This window comes from Pangasianodon hypophthalmus, chromosome 15 (genome assembly GCF_027358585.1).
Source record: "Pangasianodon hypophthalmus isolate fPanHyp1 chromosome 15, fPanHyp1.pri, whole genome shotgun sequence".
Lineage (NCBI taxonomy): Eukaryota > Metazoa > Chordata > Actinopteri > Siluriformes > Pangasiidae > Pangasianodon > Pangasianodon hypophthalmus.
In genome coordinates, this window is record NC_069724.1 from 5,787,999 (window position 1) to 5,812,375 (window position 24,377).

Genomic DNA, 24,377 nt, shown 5'->3' on the forward strand with positions numbered 1-24,377 from the left:
ATAAACAGTCGTTCCCTCATTAGCGTCTCTCTTTATCTCTCTCTTGAAGTTAATAAGAATCCAAAAAAATCAGTGTAAACTCCTGTCTCCTGCAGCTGAACACTTACTGACACTGGAGACTCCTTTTATGAATGTTAAACAAACCATATCACCATATCAAACATTATATGCTATCCTTTGTTAAATAACAGCATGTTTCTAAAACAGATTTACTATTCAGCTTAGATTATGTGGACCATCTGACATACCTGTACAAGTCCCTGTGAAAGAGTTGTTACTATGGAAACTATAATCTATTAGAACAAACACATTAATTTAAAACTGTGATTTTTCTGGTATGGAAAATTAACCCACACTTTCTGACCAATCAGATTTGAGAATTCACTTTATAGTGATTTATGGGTACTTGTAGTGACAGCATCTTGGGTGCCTAAATTTCTCATTCCGTCACAGTCTCTCCCTCTCTTTCTCTGACTCTCTGTCTTGACAGACTATCTTCTAGCACTTCTGTCTCCTGCTGGTGGAGCTGTTGGTTGTGGAACATGTAAGCTCTCAGCTCTGGATCAGGTGGAGTCACAAGAGAGCCCCATGATGTAGTTACACCATGAATATTTTAAACTCTTGCACAACAAACAATGTCCTACAGAAAAATGCCATGCTAGAAACCAAGTCTGAGAGGAGAAATGAGTCATGGAGAGTCACTTTATTCACACGCACTACAGTATGGGAGCTTTTACAGCACATGCGGGTGTCATATGCAGAACAGGTTTGAGTGATGGGAAGAAAATGGGTTTCTGAGCGCATGACATGTATATGTATATTCCATAGACAGGTGCATAAGAGAGGGAACAATAGGGAGAGAAAGTTCAGCACAACAAGCAGAAGATGTAAGAGAGATGTGACGGAGAAAGAAAGACAGCACGGATGAAGAGGGAGGGTGAGGTGAAGAGACAGAATGAGAGAGAATGTGTATAAAATGATCCATTAGAGAGTGCAGGGGCGCAGTGCGGAGCGCAGAGGCTGGGGCCGGGCCGAGACTCTTTAGCATGCAGGCCATGTGCAGGCCAAGCTCAGCCTGAGTTACACAGAGCCGCCATGACTCCCTCCTCCATTCACACAACCCTCTGAACCCATGCAGAAGCTAAATTCTGTATCCACAACAGTTACACAAGAGTATAAAGCATAGTATTTATATATCTCCCTTCCAAAAGATCCAGCAGGTGGAGGTATACTAGAGTTGATTACATCATGGAAAGCAGCACCATTATGGCCATGAAAACAACACGTGAGCTGTTGTTTTATTCAGGTGACCGCAACACCCATGCATACGCACTCCTCCACACCCCAATGCTATCTCCGTTTTAAAAAGAAAAAAAAAAGATTCAGGGCAATCAGTTACATGCTGACCGCAGAAAGTGTCGGACTTCCTTCTCTGCCCAGACAGCAGTGGGAGAAAGATAGCAGCAACGTACAAGCGATGCTGCCACTGATCTGCTTGCAGAGCCACAAGCCCAGCAGAAACACAAGATGGATGAAGGGAGAGCATTTAAATGCAGGCGCAGAGGGGCTCGCTGGGGAGGAGGATGACTCTGGCAAAGTTTCTAAATGAATCCCACTGCGGCACTTAAGGGAACAATGGGGAGCATTTTCCACTTTTTTGTGATTTTGTGCCAATTTTCTACCAATTTAGTCATTGTGAATTCCCAAGTCATTATCTTGGAGTGCTTTTTCACCTATTAGTGTGTTTGCTGAGGCCAAACCTGAGTGAAATTGATACTGAAAGTGGACACAAAAAAGCAAAACGTTTTCTGTAGGACTGAAAACGTGCGTTCATTCATTCACTGAAGGGGTGGAAAATGTAAACCATAAAATCCCAGAAATAAACTCCTTGCATTTGTTGGGCTTTTAAGCAGACAGAGATCACAAGACCGGTTGCTTCGGTCTACACTTGACTGTGACTCCGCTGTCTTTTTCTTTTTATTATTAGTATTATTTCTGTATTTTTTATTCACACACAACCTTTGGCCATACAAATTCCAATAAAGCTGATTCTGATCCTAAGTGCAACTGCTGTGTTCATACCCAGTCAAACAAAACACATTGAAGAAGTAAAAGCATCAGGGTTCAAAGAGACTAAATACTGTTTATGTGTGATGGCCTGGAAAAACCTTTTACATACTGGACTTTTTACATTTTCTACTATATATAGTTGTTGAAAACTGCAGGCATTCCTGGTGATGCTTTCTCTTTTGCATGTACCTCAAGCTGAAGTAAAGTTCTAGCATTTTAGAGAGAAAATTGCACACCAACAAACTTCAAATGCAAATTAAAAATAAAACTATGTCTGTCACCTTTATGCAAAGCCTACAGACAGGCAGGGTTTTCAGAAGTCTGCTCAGCCAGCAATCATTCCATCTTTAACAAAATATCCTTTATTTTATATTTTTAAATAATTAGATTATTAGAATTCATTATATTTACATCATAACGTAGATTTGGAATCCTCCATAACTCAGGAAATCATTTGGAATTATCTCTACATTATTTAATAGTGATATTATCCTGACATGACAGACTATAGCAATTAAAACACCTTTAGGCATTTCTTAAACTTAATTACCTAATGATATCTGATTAAAGTCTGGCATGGTTAGAGGGTTACTAAAAATATTTTGGTGACATATACTTTCTTCATTTTGAGATGTCAAAAAATCTGCCTTTTTTTTTTTTTTTTTGGATGTTTGCAGGAATTCAGCCACAGCAACATCCGATTAGTTTTCCCAGACCACCATATGTGAAAGCTCCCAACACACGTCAAGTCAACCACCAATTTTTTTTTTTCTTTCAAATGTCCACCTCATAGGAACTGGTCTCAATTAGAGAAGGGCATTAACTACCATTTTTTATTACATATTACAAGGTGGATGATGAGACAGTATAGTACAGATCAACACAGAGTCTCATATCAAGTCAAGGTTGAAGAAAAAACAGTTGTTTTACAGTGAAACAGTTTGTAATTACATAATTATACTGTAACCCTGAAGACAGTTATAATTGCATGTAGGCTGATTTAAAGGAAGGATAAATGTCTAGATGTTGTTTTTGTAGAATTTGCAATATGGTTACAGAAAGTGTGTTTGGTCCTCGCTATAATGACTACAGCCAATTCTGAGCCAATTTAAATGGACCTGACAGCTGGGAGTAATTGTGGAATGGTAGTGAACATGTAATCATTTAATCTGCCACCTGCCAATATGCTTTACTTCTAATGCTAACTGCTAACATCTACATAGGGGCCAACATTGCTGGCAAGAAAATCCTATCAAACAGGGAGAAACAAAACAGGATTTTAGGTAGATTCTTTTACCTATTATTGACATCATTGAAAATGATGAAATATATGATAGTCTCTCAGGTTAGTGCCGGTAGGACTATAGCACCAGTCGGCCACTGCACACCACATGTTCACGTCACGCACCAAGTCACGTGATCACGAACACCTGAACCACTTTGTCTAGTGTCTGTTGTAAGTAGCGGCATTGTTGATTGTGGTATCCATTCCATGTTCATGTGTATTCCATGCTTGTCTATTTTGTGTTCATGTTACGTAGTCCTAGTATTTGTTTATGTGTGTTTCACTCTTAATAAAATACTCTGCACTTGCTTCCATCCCCAAGCCATCTCTGACATAGTCTAGATACTGAAAGAAGATTTTAAATGGTGACGCACAGCACAAGTGACCCTGAGCTTTTATTATTGAACAGTTTGTCGAAAACAGAAATGTTAAAATAAATACAGCACATTCCACCATTTTGATTTCAATTTCTCACACTCAGATCCAGCCAGATGTTTCTGGTGGCATGTAAATTAACCAATGATGATATCTTCTTGTTGCACGCATCAACAGTATGTTAATTCTGACAGATGAAAAATCAGGCGATTAGTTCTGATGGTATGCGACTGTGTATTCTTTTTTCAGCAGTGCGGCAACAGTAAGAAAACAGCCAACCTTATAAGCCTACTTAATAAGAAGAAATTCTTTCATATTTTTACAGACCAAAATGTCCACGTTTCTGCCTTCTTGTGCTCTGTTGGCTCAGAAGACCAAGACTCGTGAATTCACAGGTCAAAGTTCACCAAAATAAAGTCAGCACAAAAGTAAGTGCTAAAGGAAATAAATGCACATCTTTCACATCCTGTGTCCTTTCACCTTCAGTGAATTGGCTTTTCAGTCTTTGGTCTGACCTCTGCTTTATTTTAAGTGTCTCCTGTATAACTGTAGCAAGGGGTCAAAAATCTTAAATGCTATGGCTAAACTGTAGATGATGGAATTAACTCCATCAAAATAAAATTATTTGGCACTGGAGACTGAGTTTACACAAAATACACACAAGGAAAACTAAAAATCCTGGAATACACAACCATATCACTTCAATCTACAAGGCTGTCTCTGCTTTTTTATGATATTATCACATGTCACATATGATGTATTATCACATATCCTTCAGAACCATGAGAGTCCTAAAGTTTATATGTGAGTACATGCGGAAGCAGGTGAATCCTATAAAGACTGTGTGAGAGATTGAGGTGATGGCATTATCAATCATTTGTTACATTCTGCAGCCTGCATTGATTTAGTTGATTGCTTTTAAGGTCAGCAGGGTCAATGTGCTTCTGCAGGTCACTGATAACCAGAGCAGCACTACACTACCCTACAAGCTGATGTCAGATAAGCTGTTAATATTTAAGGGGGAGCGAAAGGGACAACATGGAGGAACCAGAGACCCCACACCGCTCTTATGCTCATGGATCGAAATCCATTTAATGTCAGCCACAGATCTGCTCAGGCATGAAATCTGTAAAGTGGAAAAAATGCAACACCCGTGCTTTACATGATTCTACTGTCCGCACGCCATAGAAGAATAAAGACAAATTAATGCAAACAAAAAAGCGCACTCCTTCATCACCATTCGGAAAGGAAATGAAATGATTCAATTCCCTCAGTGGACATAGTCCAGCTCTTTTTTTGATTTAAGTGCATATTCTCATTTAAAGGCATGCGAGAATAAACAAGAACAGTGGTGACATTATTGCCGTGCAAAACCAGGATTAAACGCCTTGCTCAAGGCCAGTAGTCAAAGCAAAGGCACTGGTAATTAAACTTTATAGTTCTCCCTTGGCACCTTTAGCAAGACTCATCAGTATATGCTCCTATAAATAAATACAGGAAGCTTTTACCATGCACAACAACACAAAAACAGAGTATGTACTGTGTATATTCAGAGAGCAACTGGAGTGTACTAAATTATTGTGGTAAAAGTACAGCAAAAATATCTAGAGAAATATCTAGGTATTCTGGACAAAGGCTTTCCTTAAACATTTGTCCACAATGTCCTGTTTCTACAGAAATACCTGTAGCCACCTGTAGCCCTGCTCAGTCATGCAAATTATCCACTCAGCCAATCATGTGGCAGCAGTGCAATGCATAAAATCATGCTCATCAGGTCAAGAGCTTCAGTTAATGTTCACATCAAACATGAGAATGAGGAAAAATGTGATCTCAGTGACTTTGGTTGCCAGACGGGCTGGTTTGAGCATTTCGGAAACTGCTGATTTTCTAGAGTTTACAAAGAATGGTGTGAAAAAGAAAAACAAAAGAAAAAAAAAACAGTGAGCAGTAATTCTGCAGGTGTAAATGCCTTGTTGTTGAGAGAGGCCCGAGGAGAATGGCCAGACTCTCAAATAATCACTCTTTACAACCGTGGTGAGCAGAAAAGCAGAACACATCAAACCTTGAGGCAGATGGCCTACAATAGCTGACCACATCGGGTTCCACTCTTGTTAGTCAAGGAAGGCTATAAAACAAATAGAATCATTTCAAACTTGAACTGAGAAAAAAGGTATAGAAATAGCCTTAATAGTGTTATATTTGTTTTCTCATAATCTCATAATGAGATATATTAGATGAATTCTCTTATATTTAAGATATTGTCATGTAGAATCTTAAGTGAACAGGCAGCAACAAAACCACAGAAGCCTGGACCAAACTTTATTAAAATGATGCACGATGGTTTGAAAAAACTTGTTGCCTTTTTAATGTCATGCCTTATATGTATCATGCCTATAGCCACCAGTTCATTATGATGCTTTTGATCATTTAACAGGTATCATAATGTTGATGAGTGTATCAGTAACAACAAGCATATGATGTTTGGTATGTGTGTGATCGTTATTTAATTTCCTGAGGGTTGGGATAAAGTGAATTTGAGTACAATGTATTGCATGTTACAAAATTCATGTCCAAAGATCTAAATTTACCTTGTGGAAAGCACATAATTTAGAGACCAGTATGCTAATTAGTGTCAGAGGAGGAGAACGCAGTTTACACCCCACCTTAAGATCCTGCCAACTGGAGCAAGCATTTTGGGGCCAGCCCAGCTGGAAAGGGTTAAAACCCTCAGGCACAAAGGAAACAGTAGGTTCTTGTCAATAAACTACTCCAGGAGAGTTCTTGTCCATCAACGGCTTCAGAAATTCTCATCCATCAATACCTCAGGAGTTCTCATCAACCAAGAGCTCCAGAAGTTTTTACCCCTCAACTTCACAAGGAGATCAGACTCATGCTGAGACAAGTCTGGTTCCTGCAGAGTCTCCGACTCCAGCCTTTGCACCGCCATGAACCACTTGCTCCTTTGCAACTGCCTATGAGACTCTGCCAGGTGCGCCCCTCACCTCCATTCACCATCCCGATTGGTCTTCCAAGACCCCACTCCAAAAACCGACCAGATCGCTGCCGAATTCGCATCGCTGAGAAAGCCCTCAGACAACGACACGACAAGGGAATCCCCATCCAAAGAGACGCCAAAGCAAGTACAGTACCTCAGATTCTCACTGAACTGGTGCTTTTATTACAAAGTTTAAAGCCCTTCTAAAGAAAGGAAAGAAGGTTAAATTGATAAGTTGATGGTTTGTTCAGGTCATGGTGTGAGAAACAGCATACAGTCCTAGAAACCTGGAATTTCAAAATCTCTGTTCAAAATCCTTCTCTTTTTGACATTTGTATGTGTGTGTGTGTGTGTCTGTAATTTACTGCCTTAAACTGCCGATCTTGTTACTGTGCTCTTAATATAGTGTTTTCACTATATTTAGGATATTATTGCCAGTGGCCACAGAAGTAATATTCCATGCACAATTAATAAATACTCTAATTTCAACCTATCGCTGGACGAATAGTTGATCAGCTATTAAAATATTAAGTTTGCAAAATCTCCCCCTCTGAGCTGATCTGCTAATTTTTCCTATGTTTTTGGTGAAGAATGTGGTCAGCTTAATCTAAAGAGCTAATTTCCTACAAATTTTGATGGAGAATGTGGACGGTTTAATCTAAACAGCTAATTTCCTACAGTCATTTTCTAAAATAACATTTTTGTGATGAAAAGACTAGCATTATGGTTTAGTAGTATAATACATTAATAATTAGGGTCAGAATCCTATATTATTTATGATGAAGCTTGAATAGTTGATTCAGCACCGTGGCAGCATTTTACATTTATTAACAAGCACTTAATGGGAATGGGCATTATGCATAATCATAATATCATGATATTGTTATTATGAATGTGGTAGAAAATTTAATGATAATCCACCTCTTGCTGACTGATAGCCGGGAAAAGTAACAAACTACATGTACTTTCATTACAGTACTTGAGTACATGGCTCACTATAACAGTACATTTTGAGTATAATTAAATCATAGTACTTCTACTTTTACTTGAGTTTTTTTAAATAAAATATTTAACTTTGCTATTTTTGTTTCTGATCACTGTTATTTAGTAAAAAAATGCATTTAATCCCAGAAGACAGTATGTGCAGTAATTTTAAATGATTCAGTTTTGAGACCCTTTCAAAATAGGACAGCCTCCTCAAAGTCTACACTTGAGGTGCCAAATCCACCAAACAGTGAACAGTAGCAATGTCTGAGACATAGCTAGCTAGCCACATCTTTATGATGTTTTACAGTATAAATGTATTAAATGATTAATTATGTAGCTAGAAACATGTATTAACTACATGAGCTAGCAAGTTAGTTAACAAATCTAGCAAGCTACTGAAACCACAACAACATTTGGCTAAGTTAGCTAGCTAGATAATGTTACCTTTATACACTGGAGGTGGTGTTCAGGTCAGCATAGCTCACTTGGTTAGTTAATATAATTGTTCAATAACATTCTTTAAGAATATGAGTCAACTCACAGTTCTACACAACTCACAGCTTGTCTAGGCTCAGCTAATCACACTCATTCTCACACTGCTAGCTGATTTCCAGGAGATGTGCAGGGATCTGGAAGCTATTTTAAACCATGTGTTACTTAAAACAGATGGATAATTAATTGACTAACACATTGAAAACAGGACACCAGCTTGGGAAAGTACTAGAATGATGACCCAATACAGTCCCAAAGCAAATGATTCGGAGAAGAGTAGTTATCAATTCAGAAACTTTTGAGGCTCTATTGTATAACCTGGGGGATGAGGAATGTTACAAAAAGCAATATGATAAACAGAGTGAAAATTTGACTCTCGGCTTTGTACACATGTAATTACTCCTCACAGCTTTTGTCTTTACCCTTTGAAGGAAAAGTGAAGAAAGAAAAGATTGAGGGGTTGACTATTTAGAGAAAGTGCATGTTTTAAAACTGTTTTCCCACTGGGCTTATTTTATTGATCATTGGGCTGGTTTTGGAAGAGTTTATCTGGCACTGCTTTTGCCACACAGACCTGGCAACCCTGTTGTGAGCTGCAACTGTAAAAACTTAACGCTGGGAATTGGTGTTTGGGTTAGGCTGCACAAAGGTGAAAAAAAAATCATAATTTGACTTCATTTATTTTTTTCTTTACCCTGTAGCACTTCCGTAGAGAATCCATATGGGACCTCACTGAACACATTTGAGCCGTAGTTTCTTCATTCTGAATTATGCAACAGTGCATAAATTTGCATTAGGATTGACAAAAGCAAATCTGGGATCATTTTTATATAATTTTTTTCAGGATGACTCAAACTCCGATTTGCTCATATGATTTGTACTTGGACTTTGCCATGGTGACTCAAGACAAAGTGAATTGTGTACAACCTTGGTTGTATATGATTTTTTCTTTTCAGCTGTGTAGTCTCTGATTTGATGCTGTGTTTGTAAGAATTGCATGCAAAAACTTTTGTGCAGAGGGAAAAAAAATATTTGCGTAGCAACCAGCCTTGGAATTAATTAGTTTTGCTTCCTGGGTTGGTTATAAGTAATTCCCACAATAAAGCACTGCCATATGTATACACACAAATAAAATGTTCTCCATTGCAAATTATATGCCATTTAAATATACTGTTTGACATGTAGGGGAAAAATTAGGCAATTATTAGGCACACTTACCCTAGCTACATCTATTGACCATTATATTAACAGCCATCATATACAGCATACTTGTTTGTATACACATTGTATAATAGGGTTGTGGGAAAACAGTGAGGTTGATGGTAAAGAAAGCAGGCTAAATATACTTTGTTAGTCTGAAAATATTTCAAACCAGATGACGGAAATTCTATAGTCAACTACACTATACTATGCTGAAAAAAAGTTCTTTTTCTTTATTATTTTCTTTTGCTTTAATGGACCATTAACACTTGGTATACAAACTAGGTATCAGTTTGCATGAAGCAAAGGTGTGCAAGACCTCTCAGAGGTTTTTTATTCCCATTTGTGCCTGCTCCTGAAGAAATTCCTCCCACAGTTATTTTTGTTGTCCTTTAAAGCTAAATAAAACTGAAATAAAATCCTTGTACTGAGTGAATTCCATTGTAAGCTTTCAGAGCTGCAGGTTGCTCATCACTATCTGATCCCACTCAGCTAGTTTAGAGCTAGATCAGTGTTACATGACAACTCAAAGAGGCTGATCCAAACTCATTTTCGGATGATACTGAGGCTGGAGATGAACATGGCAGAAAAACCTTTTAGACACTGCTATAGACATTGCATTTTCCATCCATCATTAAGCTACAGTGTGTACGCTCAGTCTCAGAATCAATAATTTCTTTTATTGCACCAATTTATTGACTTTTTTCATTAACCGTGTAGCCTAAAAAACACTGAAGCTGGAAATTTAATGTGTAGTCTATGTATGGCTGCTAAGTGAAGTGCACTCTTTGCTGCACAAGTAAAACAGCCTAAAAATCTTCTGAAACAATTTTTGCTACAAAAACTACTTTTTGGTCAACTAGTGAAAATGAGTGGTCATGCACCCCTATATTGTTTAATATATTAAATATTGCTATATTGTTAAGAGTTTATTTATCATTTTTACACTGTGTCTTTGAAGGAGTGTTGCACAAGAATTTCATTGCATATAGATGCTTACAGCACTCTTTATGCACATAGCAATAAAACCTGTGTAGTCATTGCGCTGTTATGCACAATTTGTCAGTAGCTCTTTACCCTGTCCATCAGTGGAAAGAGAAAACCACTGATCTGATATTATACTAATCTGCTGGACAATTTTCACCACACCCGTGAAAAACAGCATGGCATTGGCAATAAGCTGCACATCCTTATATATCAATGGTGTCACGACTCAGTTAGAATGCGGGGGGGGTGGGGGGGTGGGGGGGTATATATATTTATCTAAATACCTTGTGAAAAATCTTACCTTTTACACCAGGGGTTGCCAGCAGGGTCTCTGAGCATTGATTGATCGATATTAATGATAGTGACATTTAATGGAAAGGTAGGTGAGGGTGGGTGGCAACGCTTTTATGACTCTCCTGCTCGCCTTCAAAGAGGAAAGATAAGAGGGCACGGGGAAAGGTGTAGAATGAGAAAGTGGTTTATTGCTGTTGTGAGAGCTTTCACTCAAACTGAATTTGCTTCATGGCAATAAAACACACTTTACAGAGACCTCCAACTTCCCCAGGTGAGGCAAGTGTGTGGGTCTCCGCTTAGATGGAGAGGTGAGGGTAAGACCAAATGGGCAAAACATATACAAAAAGAGAAAAATGAGAAATGAGATGCTAATGTTTACTCTGCTAACATCATCAACACACGCTGAAACAGAGCTAAAATCAGGGCAGAAGCTCCTGGTTGCATGTGAAGATCTACAAAAAAAACCACGGTATTACTCAGAAGCAATCAACTCGTCCAGCCACAACAAATCAGCAGTGCATTGTGTATCTCAGCCCTGAAGTTTGTCCCCTGCATTAAGGCCTTTGCATGCCAAAATATATGCAGTTTGTTCCTCTAACAGATTGCAGAAAACACATATGATTTAGTGAAAGGGTGTAAGTCAAAAAAAAACAAAAAAACACCCACACAGTTTTTTTTACAGTAACATTTAAAATGCCATGCTGCAGTTTTGATGAGAAGAGAGCATCTGCCAAATGCCACAAATGTAAAGGCAAACTGCTGTTGTTTTAATGATAGATAGTCAAAGCAAGAGAAACTGCACTCACGTGATTTAAAATCTGCTGAAAAAATAACAGCTAATCTTATCTGCTCATTCAAGAACAAAGACAAATATAGTCACAGCCATAGTGTCAACATAAGAGCAGAAAAACTGTAAAAATGTGATTGGGTTCCTCTGCTTCCATTTAAAAACCAAAGGGCATACAGATAGTTGAGTTAAACATGTCTAGTTTACATTGGTATTCAGACCTCAGATGTAACTACAGACGTAAGCTCTATTCAGAAGTTATGTGAGAGTTACGCACATTGGGTGGAGCTTAAACACAGGCCCTTTAAAGTCCACTTTTTTTGGAGGAGACACACTTAATCTGAATTTTGTAATGCACAAAATTGTAAATAAATAAAAGTGAGACATAAGTGTAGCAGATGAGTGCTTGGTCAGATTATCCTTCCAACCACTGGCACATTTTCTTTACAGAGAGCACATCTAATGTAACATAACAAAAATATTAGAATTATTTTATAAATTTGACTCAAAAATAGCTAATTAAAAGCACACACATTATGATTTCATGACCTCGATTTTATATCTTGAGGCTTAAAAGAAAACAAAATGTAAAACACCAGCATGTGCTGGATTAAGTGCTATTTTATAAGCTGCTGAATAATGAGGGTGGAAGCTATATTGTTAAACAAAATCAAATTTGCAGTGATGTGATGACTACAATTAGGATTATTCATACAGTAATATACTGGCAATATACTAGACTCATATTGATGTTTATTTCAATACTTGCCATCTTCTCATTTATATATCATTGCATGTCTTTTTTTGATTTTTAAATTTTGTCTTATTTTTATGTTACATCATATTATATTTGATAGCAACATATTTATGGACTGCTTCTTCTATCCCCTGATTTCTTCAAGCTTAATGGCAAGTGATTGTGTTTAAAGGTGGTTGTTTAGACACTACTGTAAATCCCACTAATGTAAATTTCTGACACCTCTACTCAACCTGGCCAACATGGAGGCATGAACTACATGTAGGTGATTTGAAAATCTCATTGGCACACCCAGAATATCAGCTTGAGCTGGTGTGTAAACTAACCCTAAATAAGAGTAACTTTCCCTGTGTGAACACTGACGTAACCTTTGAGTCGTCGTCAAACCTGAATACAGCCAAGTGTATAGATTTCACATCAGCACGTTGGTGTAGAAATAACTGGCAAGGATTTGAATTTGGATCTGAAATGAAGCAATCAAGATGTGACTGAAGTGTAGACTCTCAGCTTTAATTCAAAATATTGCATTAACCATTTAGGAATTACAGCCATTTTTTGCAGAGTCTCTTCGTTTTCACAGGCTCAAAAGTAATTGGACAAACTAACATAATCATAAATGTTAAGATTATTTTTAATACTTGGATGCAAATCCTTTGCAGTCAATGACTGCCTGAAGTCTGGAACCCACGGACATCACCAAATGCTTTGCCAGGCCTTTACTGCAGCTGCCTTCAGTTGCTGCTTGTTTGTGGGTCTTTCTGCCTTCAGTTTTGTATTGAGCAAGTGAAAAGCATGCTCTATTGGGTTGAGGTAATCAGACAAATAAGAACATTCCACTTATTTGCCTTAAGAAGCTCTTGGGTTGCTTTCACAGTATGTTTTGGGTCAACATCCATCTGTTCCATGAAGCGTTGAGCTATCAGTTTTGTGGCATTTAACTATAATATGAGCAGAAAGTATAGCTCTATACACTTTAGAATTCATCCTGCTACTTCTATCAGCAGTCACATCATCAATGAACACCAGTCACCCAGTTCCATTGGCGGCCATGGAACCTGAGCTCTTCCTTTCCTTCTCCATACTCTCCTCTTCCGAATCATACTGATACAAGTTAATCTTGCATCAGAACTGGTCAGGCTTTCATTTAGAGTTTTTTTTTTTTTTTTAGCAAAGTCTAATCTGTCCTTTCTGTCCTTGAGTGTTACCAGTCTGTATTTACGTTCATGAAGGTGTCTCTTGATTGTAGAATTTGACAATGATAGGCCTACCTCCTGCAGAGTGTTCTTGGCTAGATGTGGTGAAGGGGTTTTTCTTCAACAAGGAAAGAATTCTGCATTCATCCACTTTAGTTGTATTCTGTGGTCTTCCAGGCCTGTTGGTGATGCTGAGCTCTCCAGTGCATTTCTTCTTTTTAAAAATGTACAAATTGTTGATTTGCCCACACCTAAAGTTTCTGCTATCTCTCTGATATGTCTGTTTTGTTTTTCAGCCTAATGATGCTTTGTGGTGGTGTACAGATGCAAAATTATGAAAATTGTGTCACTGTCCAAATACCTATGGACCTGACTGTACTTCTGGCTATGAAAATACAGTAAGAAAATGGACAAAAGAATTGGCCTATGGTCAACTACTACTGTAATATACCACTGTTACACCACTAAGCTCGGCATTTTTTTCTCAAATGTCAGTGAATATTTTAATGTTACACTTTAACTAGAGACAACAAAATTGTTAATCTGGGGATGTTTATTGGTGATGTCACAGGCTGGTCCCACTTGAAAAGATACATAGCATATACTGGTCTAAATGCTGTTTAGTCTCATAAGCCCAGCGCAAAATTTAGGCAAGCTGCCATAGGCTAAATTGTGAAAATAATAATAATAATAATAATAATAATAATAATTATTATTATTATTATTATTATTATTATTATTATTATTATGGTTAGAGGGTGTTTGTTTTATACTTATTATAGGTTCCAAAACATCAAAAAAAGGCAGAAAATAAACTGGGTTTGATTTGATGACTAACTGAACATCATTTACTTGGTTTGCAACTTGCCACAGAGTGTTTGTTTGGAATTTTTTTGCATACAAATTTTTTCGTCCATCAATTACGCCGCCTGTGTTAAATGACCTTTACACTGTATGAGACACAGAGTCTGGAACGAGTCTAACCTCCTGACACAGCTGCTGCCTCTGCCACACTGTTGTCACATTTTCTAAGAGCTAATCTGGAGTCAACAAATCGCTGCAGTTGTGTCAGTACAACTCTCGGGACGCAGGTTGTTAAAAGACAGATGTGTGTGCGTGTGTGTTTGTCAGTCACATCATTAAACCTTTGTAAGAGGAAGTGACACAATGCCAGAGGAGAGGTGCTTGATGACATCAGCAGCAAAGGAGGGCGCCACCGGAGATGGCATTTTAAACCGCAATCAACAGCACGAGGCAGAAACAAAAACACACACACACCACCTCCCAGCCTGAACAGCCTGAGCAAAACATGAATGTTTACATGCATTACAGAGACGCCGAAGTGTTTGCATGGGTAGAATAATTGAGTCATGAGTGAGTTAAACTCATCAAATGAACGTACTGTACACTGGCAGGGAATAAAGAGCACAAGCTCACCTTTCATATCATTAGCACTTCATGGAAAGAAGGATGAATGAGAACTAAATAATGATGACCTTAAAAGTGAAAAAGAAGGTGAAATTGCATAACGCTTTGTTATATCTGCAAGAGTGTTACTTTCACGACTGAGCCTGAGAAGCAAAGGATTTACTCCGTAACATGTAGAACATTTTAAATTTGAAATGAATTTGTCCTCCCTTGATTAACAAGGCTCGATATATCACAAAAGTGGCTAGATAATGAGAAAATAAACACTCCAAGCAAAGAAATGAAAAATGAGACACAATTAACTTGCATGTAAGAATGGAACAACATATGAATTCATAGATATTTACTCGGCTAGTAAAAGAATGTTCCTTTCAGCAAGATCTGAAGTGATACACTCATGATAGTGAATAAAAAGTCTTTACCACACACACACACACACACACACACACACAAATATGCACATAATTCTCCTGCAGCACCCTGCACAGCACTCTAATAACTCCAAATTGTATAAATGTCTCGCAAGCAGCAGGGGAGGGAGACTCTATTAAAAAGGTTAGTGCCAGATCACACAATGTGTTTCGTGGGTCTGGAAGTTGATTTATCCAACGTGCCGGCACTGAACACATATGGCGGCAAGCTGGCAAAGAACTCATGAGAGAGAGAGACAGAGAGAGAAAGGAACTGATGAACGGACATTAAGGGGTGTTGCAGGGCCTCTGTGCTAAATGCTAGATGCCAGTCTTTATGTCCATGGACATTCATCACAATCTGTGCCACATCACAAGTACAGGGCGACTTGTTCCTCTTCTCATTGTAAAGCGACCCTGACTGAAAGGGATTATTGTTATATCTATAATTCCAGGTCATTAACTAAATGATCAACTGTCACTGCTGCTCTGTATCTGGTTCGGTTAATGGTATTATTCGCACAGTATGAAATAAAATCATTAACAGTCAATTCCGTATATGTTCTGTATTAAGTCATTTATATGGATCTTCATTTATGTTTCTGGTTTCTCCATTAGACTAAACCCATTTTGGATAGAATATCACCTGACCACCACACCCATTCTTCTTCCCCAAACTGTTGCCACAAAGTTGGAAGAAAACAATTGTCTAGAATGTCTTTATATGCTGTAGCATTACAATTTCCCTTCACTGGAACTAAGGAACCCAAACATGTTCCCGCATGACAATGGCCCTGTTCACAAAGAGAGATCCATGAAGACATGGTTTGCCAAGGTTGGAGTGGAAGAACTCTTGACTTAATATAGGAAAGCTTGTCAGATGAAGATGAAAAGGAAGAAGGGACGCCGATTTCACTGGATGCACCTTTAACGTGAATGTACAAATCAATGCTAATTATACAAATCAGCTAGCCAGTGGGTGAGTGTGGTTTCTTCTGGATCTATTTCCACTAGCGGAGCAAAAATAAACAAAACATTTGGATAGATTGTGTCCAAAATTTCAGTTACTCAATATTAACTTCTTGTTTATAGAACTGTTGTATAAAAGTGATATCGCAATCGTGTGATTACCTACGGCACTCGGCCTGCAGCTTCATGCCTACGCCAAATCACAGCTGTGCCGATATTCAGTATAAACACTTATACTCATAGGATATCTCTTAATTATGGTATATTGTATGTTGACAGGTTTGGCTACTGTTACATACATCAGGGCTCTGATACAAAAATCCCGGTATAGGCTCTAGATCCGTTGACACCTTTATTTTTGTAGAACAAAGATGGCAAATGTTCATTTGGCTGTTGAAGCAAGATACTGCCAATCCAGGCCACATCACTGTTAGACGCATCTAAAAGGGCTCTTTATCAGGCTGACCTTCATTGCCACTAAATATTGAAAAAACGCCAATCTCACCACAGAAAAGCAGACAGCAAAGAAACTGGTGGCTGAAGCCTCTTGCATGTTTTGCACTCTCTGTGTGTAATTATTAGGCTTCTATTATGAGGAAAAGAAAGAGCAGCAGGAAGAGGATCATTCATTCGCCTGTCACTGTTACATCTCGCTTCTTGCTGTTGCTGTCAGAGGACAGTAATGTGCTTCTCTGGGGTCTGTAATTTATGGCACAAGAGAATGCCAGAAGCCCTCTCTTCTTGTTGTCAAAACTCAAAAGTTACTAATGTATAGTATGCACCAATTTGTGCTGCTCTTTGTAGCATAAATTACACAGTTCTGTCCTTCTACACATTTTATTTTAAATCATTTAATATTTTCCACCCAGCCATTTTCTCAGGCAAGAGATAACACTTGTTTTTAAATATTATCAAAAGTAATTATTATTTAACATGACATGTCAAACTGTATGACTGCAAGGATGCAATTTAATGTCAGATTGGTATGTAAATTAATGTGGCACAAGCTGTAGCTTAGTTGTGGACTGTAATTATTGACTGCTGCTTCTGATTATATTGATATGTATTTGGTTCAAATGTGTTGAAACATTTGTATGAAAAGCAACCAAATGATGCTACAACCGTTTTGTTGAGTACCTTCGTACCACAGCGTAGAGGATGTCATGCACAAGCTCATGCTCAAAATCTTTAGAACCAATCATAATTTAAATATTCAAATTTTAAGAGTGCCTGAAAACATTTTGCCACAGAATCTGAATGCTAATCCAGCCAGTTAACTTAGCTAAAGTTACTGATAAACATTTTAATTAATTGTGATTATATTTATGGAATTTGGCAGATACCCTTATTCAGAGCAACTTACATTTATCTCACTTATACAACTTTGCAGTTGAAGGTTAAGGGCCTTGCTCAAGGGCCCAGCAGTGCTGGGATTTGAACTCGCGGCCTTCCGATCAGTAGTCCAACGTTTTAAACTGCCGAATTCTCAAATCTAACTGGTCAGAAGCTTGATTAATTTTCTACAACAGCACATCTTGGTCAGCAGTGCCAATTGTAAAATCACAAGTTTATAGGTTTATAATATTAATTCACTATTCTAATATGTTATCGAACTCATTAACAAGCTGTATTTCATTCAAGAGCAATTTATAGCTGCTATAAGTGATAACATAAACAAACCTGTTTTGCCAACATTCCACAACATAAATGTAATTATAAATGGATAAAAAGTAAGATGTGGCATTCTTTAATAAATAAATAAATAAATAAAAATATTTGCTGTGGTATAAGAGGAATACATCACTCCAGGATGAGCTGTAACAGGAAAACAGCTAACAGGAACTGGTATCAGGGCTGTACTGCACCACCCTGTTCTTCCTAAAAACAATATCCTGTTGTATTTTATTCCTTACTTACAGAATAAGTTCACAAGTTTGGCTACTGTTATATAAATCACAGCTCTGATACTTAAAGCCCACTTGTTTCTTACTGTGACAGCTGCAAGGGGAGGACACAGGGGCGTTTTCAATTTGCATATTCATGTATATTTGTAGATTTTAATAGGAGTAAATGTGAGACTTCCAGGCCATCTTTTATCTGTAATTAGATCATTAGCAGCTCCTCTATTTTTTACTACACAGAGACCACAGTCACGCCTTCCTGTCCTCTGTTGGCTCATAAGACCTAGACTCGTTAATTCTCAATTCACCTAGATAAATTCAGCGCAAACAAAAGTAATCAAAACCAAACAAATATTTGGAACAAAGCAGAAAAGTTTTCAGGTGTCTTCTGTATCACTAAAGGTGTAAATGTTATGGCATTTCTGCTACTAAAAAAGTTTTACTCGAGGAGTTTGAATAAATTGACTTTATATAAATATTTTAAAATAAATCTCGTTCATATCATTTTAATCCAAGAATCCTTACAGACAACACAGTAAAGTCTGACACCCACTAAAACGCCTCAGTTGGTTATAACATAGGAGCATGGTGAATTCAACATGTCAGAAGATTTAGTAAAAGGAATAAGAGAAACTGCAATAACACCCAGGTTTTGGAATACGCTAATGCAAAAAGGGAGCTGAAAACTCATGGTGCTTTATTGACAGGTTCAGGCTTTTGCCTTTGTGCAGCGAGCGACTCTCACTCAGCGCCCGACTGTTAAAGACATGTGGCCGTGCTGAGAGGAGCGAGATCAGCTGCCACATGGCAAAAACCTCAGCTTAGAGTCGCCCTAATTCTGTCAGCCTCTACTCCTTCATCTCTCAGCCACGACACAATGCAAAAATCCCACTTCAACATTGTCTAAAGCCAGAGGAGATGATTATGTTTACTATTCTTATTATAGGGAATCGTCTGGCTTCTACACAATGCCATTAAGGCACACAGGACCATCTTTTCACCTCTTTCAAGTAAAAATAAGGATATACAACATATTTATAATGTTGTGTAGATGTGAAGGTGATTTATTTTCTAACAGCAGCTCTAAAGTAGTTTCGGCTGCAAGACAAATCACAGGTTTATGTTAATGTGCTGATTCTAATGTTATCGTTTCTATAGTAACAACTTACACCAGGACTTAAATGGTGGATGCTCCATCTCACTGAATAATAATAATAAACAGATAAACAAAAATTTCAAGAGAAAGCAAAGAGAGAGGCTAGTGAAAGAGCAACTGTTTAGTGTAAGTAATAAGAGGGACTAACTTGTTTCATGGATGTTCCATAACTGTAAATGTAACAATAAACTGACAAAAAGTATGATGTGTGATTCATTAATAAATTAATAATAATAACGATAATAATAATAATAATAATCATCATCATCATCACCATTATCATCATCACCATTATCATCATCATCATCATTGGCAAATTGCTGTGGTAAAAGAGGAATAAAACACCTCTTGGTGTGCTACATAGACAGTTGATTAGTTTCCTACAGGAGTACACCCTGTTATGTTTTATTCCTTACTTAATAAAGTGACTCACAGGTAACACTGGGATAATATTGAACTGACAGGAAGCTGATGATGGTTTGCCTGCTGACTGAACACTAGTCAGCAGAAATGATAGAGAAGGCTGGCTTATTATTATAAGGTGAGCACTGTATGTGCTTTAAACAAACAAAGATTCCCACCAAGCCTAATAAAATAGGATCACATGTTCAACATATGAGATCTCCTGGGGATTCAGGGATACAGTGAAATATGAAACTTGCATTGAAACTTGCATTGAAACTGCACGATACACTCAGCTTTTTGATTGAATGTAATCTACAAAAACCGTGACTTCCATGTTACAATTTGATCTGCCATTATTTCACAGCAAACAAAAGAATGAAATATTCATAGCTTTCACACTGTAAACCTGGTCTCGAGGTTATTTTATTTCCTCTCTTTGTCCAGTGTACCTCACAGTCTCATCAACACATCACTTAGAAAGCATTTCTCAAGGGTAAAACAACAGATGACCTATCAGATTACATTATCAGGGGAAAAGTCAATCATTCGGATCAATCGCCCTCAGTGGCCTATTGCCTTTAACAGAATGCCACCCATCATGGATTCAGGCTCCTATTGTCCTCACATCTTGTTGAATCTCTGCTTCTGAAATGTTTATCATAGTTACCTGAGTACTATGTAATAGCTAGAGCACATTATGAGCACATTATGTGTGGTGGGTTGCTCTTCATTATGCAATTCCACTTAGTTAGTTTTGAGCATGCCAGCCCACAGAAGATGATCCAGGCTTGGTTCTGAATAATACTAAATCTGGAGCTCAACTTGGTAGAAAAGTGTCCCAGACACCGCTGTAGACATCGACTTCTTCCATCCAATGAACTCTGGCTATTGAGCTACAAAGAGGGCTTTGTTTGTAGACACGAGCTTCTATGCTGCATGCTCCGGGTTCCAGAATCAAGTAATATTAGCTGAGCTGTGTCTGGCACCAGGTCATCCACAAGAGTGTATTTTAAGAACTGGTATGTCCATAAATAGTGTAATATGATAAACAGACTTATAATTTTACACATTTCTTGCACTGTTTTTTTTTTTTTTTGTTTAGGTTTTTTTTCTTTCTTTCTTTTTTTTGTTTAACACTGTAGCCTTAAAAGCACCAGAGCTGGAAATGTAACTTGTAGCCTGTGATTTGATGAATTATTTAAAAAAAAAAAAAAAACCACTAAAAATAATGTCCTGACTATAACTATAAAACTTTAACTATAAAAAACTAGCAGACCACTTTTTTTAAATTTCTGGTTTAATTAAAATTTATACTCGTGCAACCCCTAATGCACCAATACTGCCATGTGGTTTTCCAGAAAACTGGAGTACTTAGAGGAAACCCACAAGGACACAGAAAGAACATGCAGAACTCGGCAGAAACAGTAAACCAAGCTCAGATTTGTACCCTGGACCCTGAAACTGTAACCTAATCATCAGTCGTCATTAAACATTTTTGGCAACAAGTCACTAGTCAATATTTCCTCCTCCTGAACCGCCTCACCCCACTTACCCCATCACTTTCTCTGCTTGAATGCACCTCAGAAATGAATATAACTAAGAAAAGCAGCAAAGTGCTTCCACCAGGCATCACCAAGAAAACTACACTGAGGAATTGGAAATCAAAGAATACCATTAATCTCACTCCCTTGAAAAAATTAATAATCGACTATGTATCAATGAAAAAACTAAAACAAATTGATTATTGTTGTGCACCACTCATCATCTGCTTACATTAGTGATCCCTAATCTCAACTAATATAACAAGAACGACCAATCACAGCAAGACTGGGATGTTATAGCCATGTATTTACATTACACACACACACACACACACACACACACACACACACACACACACACAAAACGAATGATGGTGTTGTGAAGTATTATTTTTATTACAATTACTATAGTTACAATTATTAATTTAGCTGTTACTGTGCTACTAGTATTATTATTACTTTGCCATTATCATAACCTAATTACATTTCTATTCATCTATGTTTTACGTTTCTTGTACTTCCTCTGTTTGTTTTCTCAGTCTTAGGTTTCATGTTTGTATTAGTTTGTATCATCCCTCTTTATGGTATGTGATAAATTAGTAATAACATCAACAATGATGGGGTAGTGATGGCCCAAAAAAAAATACTCATACTTGTACTACTATTACTGATAATATCAGTCATTCCATGTTCCTCTAGATAGCACATTTTACAGAAATGAAAGACTCTCAACGTAATTTAAACTGAATATGTCACCAAAGTATTACAATCTTAAGGAATCATCCACTAAGAATTTTGTTTGAACAGTCACGTAAAGTGCTTGAACAGTCATGTAAAGTGCAATGCAACAGCAAGCAGAGAAACACCCAAAAAAAACTTTATCAGCAATCAGGAAGTGTTCCGCAGTAAACTTCTGGTGACAATGCAAAAATTGTTAATGTTTAATTTTTAATTACTAACTTACTGGAGGGTCTATATTCATTTCACCCAAAACACATGATTTTGTATATATCTCTTTATGTGGATATGAGAGACTTAGCCATAGCGATGTGTGGTCAAAACTGCATAATCATAATTTTGGCTTCACGTGTGTTCGCATGTGTGCACGTGTGTGTGTGTAAAGTGACAGCAGCGACCTGCACAGCCTTTCTGTTGTCCTGATATTCAATACTAAAAGACTACGGTAACCCAAATAACTACTCTTTACAACCACAGTGAGCAGAAAAGAAATATATTTAAAAAATAAATAAATATATATATATATATATATATATATATATATATATATATATATATATATATATAGAGAGAGAGAGAGAGAGAGAGAGAAAGAGACCCATCCACCCATTTTCTGTACCGCTACACAGGGTCGCGGGGAGCCTGGAGCCTATCCCGGGGGACTTGGGGCACAAGGTGGGGGACACCCTGGACGGGGTGCCAACCCATTGCATATATATATATATATATATATATATATATATATATATATATATATATATATATATATATATACATTTGGATTGTACAAGTTCACAAATGAATTCCAGTAAACCGCCCAACAATATTATTAATGCTCTGTGCATATCTTGAGCAAATTACAGAATACAGAAAAGCAGACCCGGCAAAATTAAGAATCAACTACGTGAAGTAAAACTAATTCTGGAGCTAGGAGCATCAACAAAGCTGTTGTGTCAGCTGTAATCAGGTAATGCTGCCCCCCCAAGTCAGACATGACGATTATCACTGCTATGGAAACTCAGTCCATTTAAAGCTCAGAGTTAGAAAGCGATGTGAAATCTGTGTGAAATCTAAAGACGGCTGAGCAGCTGCTCTGGGAGAAAGGTGACTGCAGTCTGATGCTGCCAGGCATAACACAGGACATGAAATCACTACATCTATTTAATGTAATATCAAGGGGCTAGGGGCTAGGGGCTGGATGCTGACTGCGGAAAGGAAACAGGAGGCACATAAACACACGCACACACACGCACACACACACACCGCACACAGTCGCAGCAAACAGCCCAGTGTGTCCTTCAGACAGGAGGCTAACATAACCTTGGCTGATGAATGTGGAGTGGATAATTTTAGGAAACTACATGTAAAGTATAACAACGTACGCTGGCTCTAATTACCCATAACAGAGTCTGAATATTTTATATCAGGTCTAGTCAACAGGCATCCTGTGGGCAAAATGCAGTCCTTTAGCCCAACAACAGCAACAAGAAAAGCAACAACAGAATTTCTATTACAGCCATCTTCTACATTTTATTTACATTCACTATATTAGTTATTTTTGTGCTTTAATTGACTAAACCTAGTTAAATGCCATCACTTGGGTTTCTGGTTAGGTGCCACTGTGACTCAGCTTCTTTACCTCTAAGATTCAGAGCTCTAATGGGTCTGGTGCATGTCACTATATTCTTTATTGTTTCAAAAAAAAAGTACCTGTAGTATTTATAAATATATTGAACGAGGAACCATATACTATATATAGCAACAAGAACAACAGCAAAAAGAACAGTTACAACAACAACAGAAACAAGAACAGCAGCAACAAGACCAATGGGAACAGCAACAACAACAACAATGAACAACACCACTTTAGTGTTTTGGTATTTTTTGATTAAAAAATAAAATGAAATAAAATAAAATAGAAATAACGTCTAGTTGTAATGTGAAAATACAAATAACCATGCATTAAGTCAATAAGTTGATTTAATGGCTGATTTAACAGCTGCTTTTAATGTCTGCTATTTGGTAAGCTTGAGTAGTACATCATTAATGTGATATTTAAATTACAGGGAAAAAACAGTTTGACAGTTTTACACTTAAAAGGTATTATTTTGCTATTTCTAAAGAACAAATGTGACTCATTATATTAGTCATTTTTTGCGCTTTATTTGACTAAACCTAGTTAAATGCTGTCACTTGGGTTTCTGATTAGATGCCAGTGTTACTCAGCTTCTTTACCTCCAAGATTCAGAGCTTTAATTGGTCTGACACACTATATCCCTTACCTCCTATCTCTCGGCTTTCTGCCTGTCATTATTACTGTAAAATCCAAAAGAAAATAAATATATTTGAAAATCCCAAAGAGGAGATGATGTATTTGCTACTTTCAAGAAAAAGCTGTGTTTGTCTG

At 37.5% G+C, this 24,377-nt stretch overlaps 1 protein-coding gene across 14 annotated transcripts in view; it reads right to left on the minus strand.

Moving 5' to 3' along the window:
- The window catches only part of nrxn2a (neurexin 2a), a 342,233-nt gene that overhangs the window by 128,296 nt on the left and 189,560 nt on the right, over window positions 1-24,377 (minus strand). The gene's annotated exons all lie outside the window — the stretch shown is intronic.